Source organism: Oryx dammah, unplaced genomic scaffold (genome assembly GCF_014754425.2).
Source record: "Oryx dammah isolate SB20612 unplaced genomic scaffold, SCBI_Odam_1.1 HiC_scaffold_6, whole genome shotgun sequence".
NCBI classification, from domain to species: Eukaryota; Metazoa; Chordata; class Mammalia; order Artiodactyla; family Bovidae; genus Oryx; species Oryx dammah.
Genome location: NW_024070190.1, coordinates 12388754 through 12398876, shown reverse-complemented (window position 1 = coordinate 12398876; position 10123 = coordinate 12388754). Strand labels below are relative to the sequence as shown.

Here is a 10123-nt window from a genome sequence, read left to right as displayed (position 1 = left end):
CCATAAATCTTTGAATTTAGATCTAATTTAACTTTTCATTACAGATTTTTCATCACCTATACATTGGCTTGTCATCTACTTTGTGCAAAGGCCAGGAGCTCAAAACTCCTAGTGGGTCTCCCATTCAAATACTAACCAGGCCCGACCCTGCTTAGCTTCCGAGATCAGAGGAGACAGCGTGGGGGCAAGGGAAGCCTCGGGCAGGATGCCTGGCAGGTGCCAGGCAGAATGGGCGCTCAGGGCCCCAGCTGGGCTGCGCCTAGGCCTGCAGGAGGCTCAGAGGACCACGGGCCAGGGGCAGCGGCGGCCCCGAAGGACCACGGGCTGGGGGCAGCAGCGGCCCCGAAGCCAGACACCTCCGGTGCCACGTGGCCCTGAACCGCGAACAGGATAGCGAGGGTGGGGAGGTGGCACCGAGCGGGAACGGGCCTGAGGAGGCCAGGGTGGGAGAGCGCCGAGACCTCCGCGCCGCTCAGCCCACCCCCTGGGCCCCGCACGCACGCCTGACCGGCCAATCGAGGGTCCCAGAAGCCCTGTCCCACGGGCAGGGCCAGGCGGGTGCTGGCCGGAGGGGGCGATGTACGGGGGCAGGGTGGCCTCGGCCAGCCACCGGGCCGCCGGGAGTCCGGTCGCGGGTCGTGCAGCTCAAGTGCAGCGCGCGCTCCGTGGAGAGCTGCGGCCGCCGGCTGGCCCGACCGGCAGGTCAGAGCGAAAGGCAGGCGCAGCGCAGGGCTCTTAGGGCGCCTGGCGGCAGCCGCCTCCGTCTACGGCCATACCACCCTGAACGCGCCCGATCTCGTCTGATCTCGGAAGCTAAGCAGGGTCGGGCCCGGTTAGTACTTGGATGGGAGACCGCCTGGGAATACCGGGTGCTGTAGGCTTTTTTTTTTTTTTTCTGTCTCCGCTCTCCTTTAGCCCCCGGCCCCACCCCGACCGCAAGCTCCACCTGCCGCCCGTCCCTCGCACCCCACGGCGCTCAGAGCCGCCGCCTGCCTTCCAGCCCCTCTCAGGTTGGGTGGCCCGGGCCCCGACTCCCGCTGCAGACCTGGGTTGCCTCCGCGCGGCCCCCGAGCCCCTCGGCTTTCGGCTTCCAGGAAACCAGAGGAACGGCGGGGGCGGGGGCGCGGGGGTCTCTGTCTGGGGCTCCCTTGGCAGGGGCCTCAGGCAATTCTGGGCGGGGCCCCAGCCCCAGCCAAGGCCCCACCCCCAGACGCATCCTGGCAGGCAACCTCCCGGTCTCCAGCAGGCACGCGCGCGCACAACACACACACACACACTCACGCACACACACACACGCACACACGCACACGCACGCACGCACGCACGCACGCACGCACGCCCGCCCGCCCGCCCCCGCCAAACACAGACACACCCCTGCAGCCGAGACAGGTCAAGAGCCGGAAACCACGAGTAAGGGAGACGGAGAAAGAGGGAGAGAGAGAGACAGCAAGAGGACCACACAGGCTTCCAAACCCCCGGCCGCCACACCCTCCCCCCTCCATTGTGGGTATCCACCCGGCCCCCCCAGTCGACCCGACCCCACCGTCGCCCACCGACACACTCGCACACACACTCTCCCACACTCACCCTCCGGCCTGGGCCCGGGGGCTGGGTCTCGCCTTAGGGAGCCAAGCCGAAGGGGACCTTGGAGACCTCGGCTGCGAGGAAGTCCTGGGGTCTCCACGGGTGATTGCCAGCCCCGGGGCACCGCGTCCAGCCGGGGCTCGCCCGGCCCAAGGCTGACGCCCCCTCCCTTGGGGAAGCTGCTGCTTGCGCACGGCCGCTCTCTGCGGCGTGTGACGGTCTGTGCCAGTGTGTCCGTCTCGGATCGGATGCCATCCCCTGTCCCCTGTCCGTCTCCCGCTTTCCGTCTCTCTGTGGGTCGCTCTGTGTCTCCCTCTCTCTGGCTCTCCCTCCCTGGGTGTGCGTGTTTGTGTGCGCCCGCACGCGCGTGTGTGCGTGTCTGTGTGTCTGCATCTCCCTCTCGCCATCTCAGAGTCTGTGATCCTTGGTCTTTTCCGTCTCTGTCTCTCCTTACACCCGGCTTCCCGTCTCTTCTGTTATGTAGTGAGAATAGAAAAAAGGAGCCCAGAATGATGGTGACTAAAGACAAGGAAGGGAAAGCCGGTAAAAGAAAACAAAGGAGGTCTGAGGAACTGAGTGAGAACCTCAGGTAGATCAAAGAGTACTGGCTAATCCAATTTAGGTAGGGCAGGCCCAGGGGGAGGAGAGAAAACATATTAAAAGAGGAGTCAAGGGGCCTTGCATTTCTGTCTGTGTCTCTTCTTTCACCTCTGTTGGGCCGGCATGCCCTCATGCCTGGAGGATGTATTTTCCTTTATTTTCTAAAAAAAACTGAGTCGTAACCGAGAGCTGTATCATTGGTCTGTCAAAGAGCTGAAGCACTGGCCCCTCTGAGGGCTGTAATGCTAGTCCATCGCTTCAAATTTTTGTTGTGACAAGACAAAATCGAGGAAATTACAAACTCCTCCGACATCTATGGTGTCCTTTTCGGATTTTACCTGGCTGAAACAACATTGGCATGGTCCCCACAAGGAAGAGGCCAAGCACAGCAGGAGCCCAACTCAGCGAAAGCTCCTGCAGTGGAAGCTGAATGCTAAGAAAACCCAGCAGAGGGGAAGTGACAAGAAATCTAGCATGCTGGGGACTGAAACAGTGAAAAACAAACTCGGCAGAAAGCTCACGTGACTCACTTTCAGGTTCCAAAAGAGCTCTGGTTAAGGTAGGAGGACTTCACTCCTATGGCTGGAAGGGCATATGCCTAACAAAAATCTTAATTTCTTTAGTCTCTTGTTTCTTTTTTCCTTGAACTGCCCCTGAACAGGCAAGCAGCAGTGTGTGCAACTGAGGGACTATGGCAGGGCCTGTTCGTCAGTATGTCCCAAAGGCTCCACTATCTGCTGGGCCCCATTAGCTGTTGTTACCCAAGCCTGCAGGGGTTCTTCTGTCCTTAATGTTCTTTGTGCCAAGGACCAGGCCAATGAAAACTGAGCACAGGTCAAGTACTTGGCAGATTTTCCAACAGTTATGAAAAGGATTCCTTAGCACATTTTCCCCACTGCTTTTTCCTCCCGTCCGTCAGCTCCTCTCTCCCAGGACTTGAGCCCGGCCAAAACCCATGATGCTTTGCTTCAGGACCTAATGAAGCTAAGACTCTGATGTTTCACTGCAAAAATTCAGTTAGAGACACAACAATAGGTAAGAGGGGGATTTGTTTGGATTCAGAGAGCAGCACACTCTGCAGGGTGTGGGCCATTGCAGAGGGCAAGTGTTTTGGCCATGGAATGTGGTGTGGCTAGTTTTGCTGGGTGAATTCATATGCTAATGAGTGGGATGATCATTCCAACATTTGGGGAACCACCCACTCCTCTGTCTTTTGACAGTGCCCTGGAGCTGTCCTGCCACCTCTGGGTGTGTCATTTAGCTTACAGATTGGGGATCAAAGTTTAGCTGAATTTGACTTGTCATTTTGGGCCCATTTGAGTTTAATCGGTTTATGTTATGCCCTTGTGCTATGTGATTCTTTCAAAAATTGTGCCCTGCCCCTCTTCCCTCCTGTTTCATGCTCTTTTCCTGAGCCCAGTCCAGGCCCACAATGTTGCCTCTACAATCTTCTGGAGGGACAACCAGAAAATAGCTGGCTCTTGGGAGGGAAATACTGTATAATATCCAATCCCTCTAGATATTCAGGCCTTCATCTTCCATGTTTCCTACATGTGCAACATCAGCATCTCTCAGTGAATCTCCTAGGGTGGGCAACAGGCACACAATGCCTGCTAGAAGTCCATCTGTTGGCATCCCTCCAAAGCCAACTGGGCTTCCAAGGATAATGTTTGCCACTTTGGGAGTTTGCCCTGCAGGCTGTTTAGGCCCAAATCCTTACCACCCTTCTCCTAAAGTTACAAACATACCCCCCGATCAAATCTCGACTCCACCTTTATGGAACATCTGGTCTGTTGCCTCTCATCAGTTTGTTCTTAAGCCACGTACGAACTCCTACAACCAGGACCCTGCCCCTTGTAGGCAACATTGCTCCACCCTGATTGTTATTAAAATACTCTGGACTTCCCTGGTGGCTCAGACAGTAAAGCCTCTGTCTACAATGCAGGAGATCTGGGTTCGATCCCTGGGTTGGGAAAATCCCCTGGAGGAGGAAATGGCAATCCACTCCAGGACTATTGCCTGGAAAATCCCATGGACAGAGGAGCCTGGTAGGCTACACCCCATGGGGTCGCAAAGAGTTGGACACGACTGAGCGACTTCACTATAATGCCTCTAACAGGAGTAAATAACCCACTCCTTTGTCATTACTTCTGTTATTACCTAAAGTGGGTCTATGACAATGAAATATTTACCATTGGAAACACCCTAAGCTGCTCTTAGGGAGGACTAGGGGAGGAAATCAGTGACTTACATTCCCTTAGACCTTGGGGATGCCCAACTCCAATCCGGGGGTCCTAGGAAATCGACCTGCCTCCACCTGCCTAGGAATCTGGTCCTCTAAAGGTTGTCATGCCTCAACCTGCTTGGGGATTCGCCAGTCCAGGGGTCCCAGGAGGTCGACATGCCTCGACCTGCCCAGAGATTTGATCTCCAGAAGGCTGTCTCAGCTTGCCTGGGGATATGCACCCTGACCCACAGATGCCTAGCTCTCGGGTTGCAACAGTACTGGGTAGGATAAACTTCAGAAAGACTCACCCCTAAGGAAGTCCACCCTTGGAAATAGAAGGAAGCCTATTACTTGTGGGGCTGTGCCCAGTCTCAGCAATAACTCAGGAGCCCAATGAGAACCCCACCACCTTTCTGGAAAGACTAAAAGAGGCCCTCCAAAAGTTTATCAATCTGGACTCTGAATCTTACAATGGACAGGTGATTTTAAAGGACAAATTCCTGTCCCAATGCACATCAGACATCAGGATAAAGTTACAACAGCTACAGCAGCAGGACCCTGCTGCCTCTTTAGATGAGATAGTCCAGACAGCCACCAGCACCCTTTATAACAGAATAGGAGAGGGAGGGCAAGGCCTAGGAAAGGGAGAAAAGGAAAGAGACAAGGCATGCCCAGATGCTGGCTGCTCTCCATGGAAGCCCTACAGTAAACCCCGAGTCCTTGAATGACAAGGCACCAGGCAAATGCCTAATCTGTAGACAGGTAGGGCATTGGGCCAAAGAGTGTCAAAACCGTAACAAGTTACCTAAAATGGCTTGCTGCAAATGCCATCAACTGGGACACGGGGCAGCACTCTGCCCTCGGGACCCAAGAGCCTCAAGGTCAAGCGCCAAGCTTTCCCTCAAGGCTGATGGTTCAACAGGACTGAAGCAGCCTGCTCCAGCCAGCCCATCTGTCAGAGATAACCATCACAGGTCTGGAGCCCAGGGTACAGCTGGATGTGGCAGGTAGGTCTGAGAATTTCTTGGTTGACACACGGGCTACCTACTCTGTCCTAACCTCGTACTCCAGAGCCTTCTCCTCCCAAACCTTTACCATTTGGGGTGCTACGGGAAAAAGAATTACAAAAAAATTCACCTGAGCACTTTGTTGCTGGGATGGACAAATATTTTCCCACCAGTTTCTAGTGGCCCCTGACTATCCCTCCTTATTGGGAAGAAATCTCTCCCTGCGTTTGAAATCTTGCAGCTATTGCAGTCCTGATAGAAGATGCTTTGAAACTCTCTTTTGAGGGTAAACTATTTTTACCAGCCACCAAGTGAAACAACTCCTAAATGGGAGAGGCCATTTATGGATGTCTGATCAAAGAATCCTCAGATATCAAGAAGTGCTGATGGAAAATCCAGGCCTCACTATATCGCCTTGTGAGGTTCTTAACCCAGCCACCCTCCTGCCTACCCCCGAGGGCTCTCTCCCTTTTCATTCTTGCCTAGAAACCTTGGACCACTGGACAAAACTCCAGGAGGGATTGTTAGGTGATCCTCTGGCCAATCCTGAGGAAATCTGGTACACTGATGGAAGCAGTTTTGTCTTAGATGGAAAAAGAAGAGCTGGATATGCAGTAGTCTCGAATTTTGAGACCATAGAGGCTAAACCTTTGCCACCAGGTACTTCAACCCAGTTAGCTGAGTTCATAGCCCTGACTCGAGATTTAGAGCTGGGAAAAGGAAAAAGAGTAGCCATTTACACTGACTCCAAGTATGCCTTTCTGATGCTACATGCACGTGCTGCTATTGGAAAGAAAGATGCCACTTGACCACCCGAGGGCCCCCAATCAAACATGGTGATCAAATCCTTACACTCTTGGGAGCAGTCCATCTGCCCGCTGTTTCAGTCTCCCGCTGTAAAGGACACCAAAAAGGGAGCAGGAAAGTGGCACGAGGGAACCAAGCAGCTGATCAGACAGCTAAGAGAGCCGCGTTATAGAACAGTGATCTGATAGGGGTAGTTCCACAGACTAATTTGCCAGAAACTCCTTCATATACTGAAGGTGAGACTCTTAAAGCTACGAGTGAGGGCTTTCAAAGGACGGACTCCTTTTTCTGCCTGGGAACCTCCAATGGAAGTTGGTTAACTCCTTACATGCCACCACTCATTTAGGGGAGAAGGTCCTCCAAAGATTACTAGAAAGTTCCTTCAGAGGAACAAGCCTCCAAACAACTATAAGGCAAGTGGTCTCCTCTTGTCTCACTTGCCAATTAAACAACCCCACAGAGCTTGAAGACCCCAGCTGGCCCAGCCCATCTAATGGCATGTGACCTACCCAGGAGATGACTGGCAGATGGACTTCAACCAGATGCCAGTTTCTCAAGTATATAAATACCTATTAGTCATGATAGATACATTCACAGGATGGATTGAAGGCTTTCCCACCCAGACTGAGAAGGCTGAGGAGGTAGTAAAAAAAATTGGCCCATGAAATCATCCCAAGATTTGGTCTGCCCAGGTCATTACAAAGTGACAGTGGGACATCATTTACTTCTAAGGTCTCCCAGGGGGTCTCTAAAGCATTGGGCATTACTTATTATCTCCATTGTGCCTGCAGGCCTCAGTTTTCAGGAAAAGTAGAAAGAGCCAATGAACTCTTAAAATCAGCGATAAAAAAGATAACCCAGGAGACCTCCCAATAGCTCTCCTCCGCACCCGTATTGCCCCTAAGGAACAGGTTGGTCTTAGTCCTTAGGAGATGCTATATGTGAGATCTTTTGTTTATGTCTATGACCTCTTCCTAGATCCAGAGGTTCAGACCCTCCAGTCTTATACGATGGCCACTGGGCAATTCCAACAGGATATATGTTTGGGGGGTGTCAACCAGGACTCAAAAGATTCCAAAGAGTCACCACTATATGGTGTAGGGACTAAAGCCCTATTAAAGTCTGGAAAGATGGGTCCCCAAAGGCTCAATTCCAGCTCACATGGAAGGGCCCCTCCCCTGTAATACTTTCTACCCCCACAGCAGTCAAGGTCCCAACACAACTCCTGGATTCACTACTCACGAGTCAAGCCATGGAAGAAAACAGAAGAGGTCACTCAATATACCTGTGAGCCCCTGGGAGATCTCAGATACCTATTCAGACTACAAATGAGTGCTATTCTAATGAACACCCTCAAAACTAAGTTTCTGGGGATAAGATTTCTCAGGACAGCTTTAAAGAGCCAGCACAGCTTGGCAGGGGTTGTACTCCAGAACAGACAGGAGATAGATCTTCTGATCCCTGAACCAGGAGGGACTTGAACCACCTTGAAAGAGAAGTATTGTTTCTGGGTAAATACCTCTGGCTAAGTTAAAGAAAGTCTCAGAGTCCTCAAGAAAAACATTCAGACCCTACAGGATCTAAGAATGAGTTGGAGAGTTCTCTGGGTGGCTACAATCTCTCTTTGGGGGATCTTCCTGGTAATGGGAATTTGGAGTTGGCTAATGCCCCTACTAATCCTTGTTATACCATATTGATGCTGCTTATGATTGCTCCATGTATTATCAATTGTTTAGCCCATTTTGTCTCTGCCCAGGTCAACAAGCTACAACATGCATTGCCAGTTCAACAAGGATATATAAAACTATAGCCGACCACAGAAAATATCAATCACCCTTAGATGGACACCACTAGAAAGACTCTGAGGCCTGAGACTGGCAAGAGGGGGAGGCCCAATGCCCCTCACCTTCCCAGTTCAGCAGGAAGTAGCCAGAGAGACCTCGACAGCCCTATTCCCAAAGGATTGGGCCTCCTATCTCTTGAGGGAGGAATGTTAGGTAGTTAGAATAGGAAAAAAGAGTACAGAATGGTGGTGGCTAAAAGACAGGGAAGGGAAAAGCCCATGAAAATAGAACAAAGGGAGGGCCGAGGACCAGAGTGAGAACCTCAGGTAGAACAAACAGCATTCAAGGGTAGTCCAATTCACACAGGGCAGGCCCAGGGGAGGAGAAAAACATATACAAAGAGGAGTCAGAGGGCGAGGGGTCTCTTTCTCTCTCCTCTTCGCGTCTTTTGGGTCGGCATGCCTTCACGCCTCAAGGATATATTTTCCTTTGTTTTCTAAATAAAACTGAGGTGTAACACGGAGCTGTAACACTCGTCTGTCCGAGAGCTTTAACACCAGCCCATCCGAGGGCTGTAATGCTGGTCCATCGCTTCAAATTTTCATTGTGATGAGACAGAACCAGGGAACTTACACACTCCCCCAACACCACCTCTGGCCCCGGCCTCTCACACGTACTATGGTTCACCATCTTGCACTGGCTGTGGCTTCCTGGAGTCGCTCCTTAAGTTACTGGCCTGCTGTCCTTAGTGAACTTTCAAGTGCTGGAGTAAGGGGCCTGCTGCCAACTTGGGGCCAGATCCTTTGCTTCTTGGTTGGCTTAGGGGCCGGGTGCCTTGGTAGGGCATAGGAGTGAGTCGGATGACCTTAAGTGACTCTTCTGTTGGCTCCCACTATTGCAGGGCATGATGGGCGGTCATGATTCTGGCTGGGGTGCCCTTGGTTTGTTAGGAGGCACATAAGACCGAGGGCCCTGGCTCATGTAAGCAGACACCTTAGGAGACAGCTTCCCCAAAGCAGGGTTCTATATCGTGACCCCGGCATGGATGGGTCTAGAGGTGGGAGAGCACAGAGGTTTTTGCATCCGCCCCCCTCCTGTCTGGTAGTACTGTAATATCTCTGGTTGTGGGGATTGGGGAAGCCTTTTAGCAGCCTTGTTGGAGGTGGAATGGGGATTGCAGGCCTGATCTATAATTAGGCCTTCTGTATAGCCATGGCTGCTAGGCTCCTCTTAACCTTTGGCATAGTTGCTGCCACAAGTCAGCTGTGAGTCTTCACTGCATCTTTTTTTTTTTTTTTTTTTTTTGTCCTGGAAAATTAGTTTGCAGAAAGGAAAGGAGAAAACCCTTACTGTTACTCAGCTGATTTCATGAAATGTAGCCAATGAAATCCGTTTTCTGAAGATTTCTTAATTTGAAAAATATATTCTTTAACTGACAGGTAGATCATAGTCCATTTGCAATTTACAAAGTCTAGAAATAGCAAAATGTGATGAAAAGAATTTTCAAATATGTGGAGTGCATTTTAGGTATTAATATTTTAAAATGTCTTCTATGGTTAGAAAGGAAAAATACCTTTGGACTTGATTTCTTAAACTCAAAGCTTTCCCTAAATAATTCAAATTCTTCTGCATTGTACTTAGGGCATTATTTTGATGTTAAATAGTACTAGATGGGAAGAATCAGAGGAATCTTCATTCAGTTGCAGCAGCCACCTACTCAGGACCCTGGGGTAGTTGCAGGAGAACAGTGGTCTACTGGCAATGACTGCTGTGGAATCAGGTAGATGTGACACGGAGTGTATCCCAGCTGTTTAATAGCTCTGTGGGCTTTTCAACAATTTATTAATACTTCTCTTGGTACTTTTATATAAAACTTATTTGTTTAGGCATGATGATACTGATTGTAAAAACAGTGATTGTGTGTTTTCTATGTATATCCATGCCCTTTGCAATGTGATTTTACAGCTGGTTCTATAAAAAGTGAAACCAAAAATGGAGAGACAGAAATCTGTCCTTTCAACTTTGGGTTGAGGCTGGTCTCATGTGCTTTGGCCAGAAAAAATGCAGTTGGTATGACCCTGACAGCTATGGGCCTAGGCTGGAACGATCTTGAA

The 10123-nt window shown here is 51.0% G+C and overlaps 1 non-coding gene across 1 annotated transcript; it reads left to right on the top strand.

The window, feature by feature from the left end:
- Positions 1-762: 762 nt before the first annotated feature.
- On the top strand, positions 763-881 carry LOC120865516. Its single transcript, XR_005721425.1, has one exon. It is a non-coding gene; the product is annotated as a 5S ribosomal RNA (ribosomal RNA).
- Positions 882-10123: the final 9242 nt, after the last annotated feature.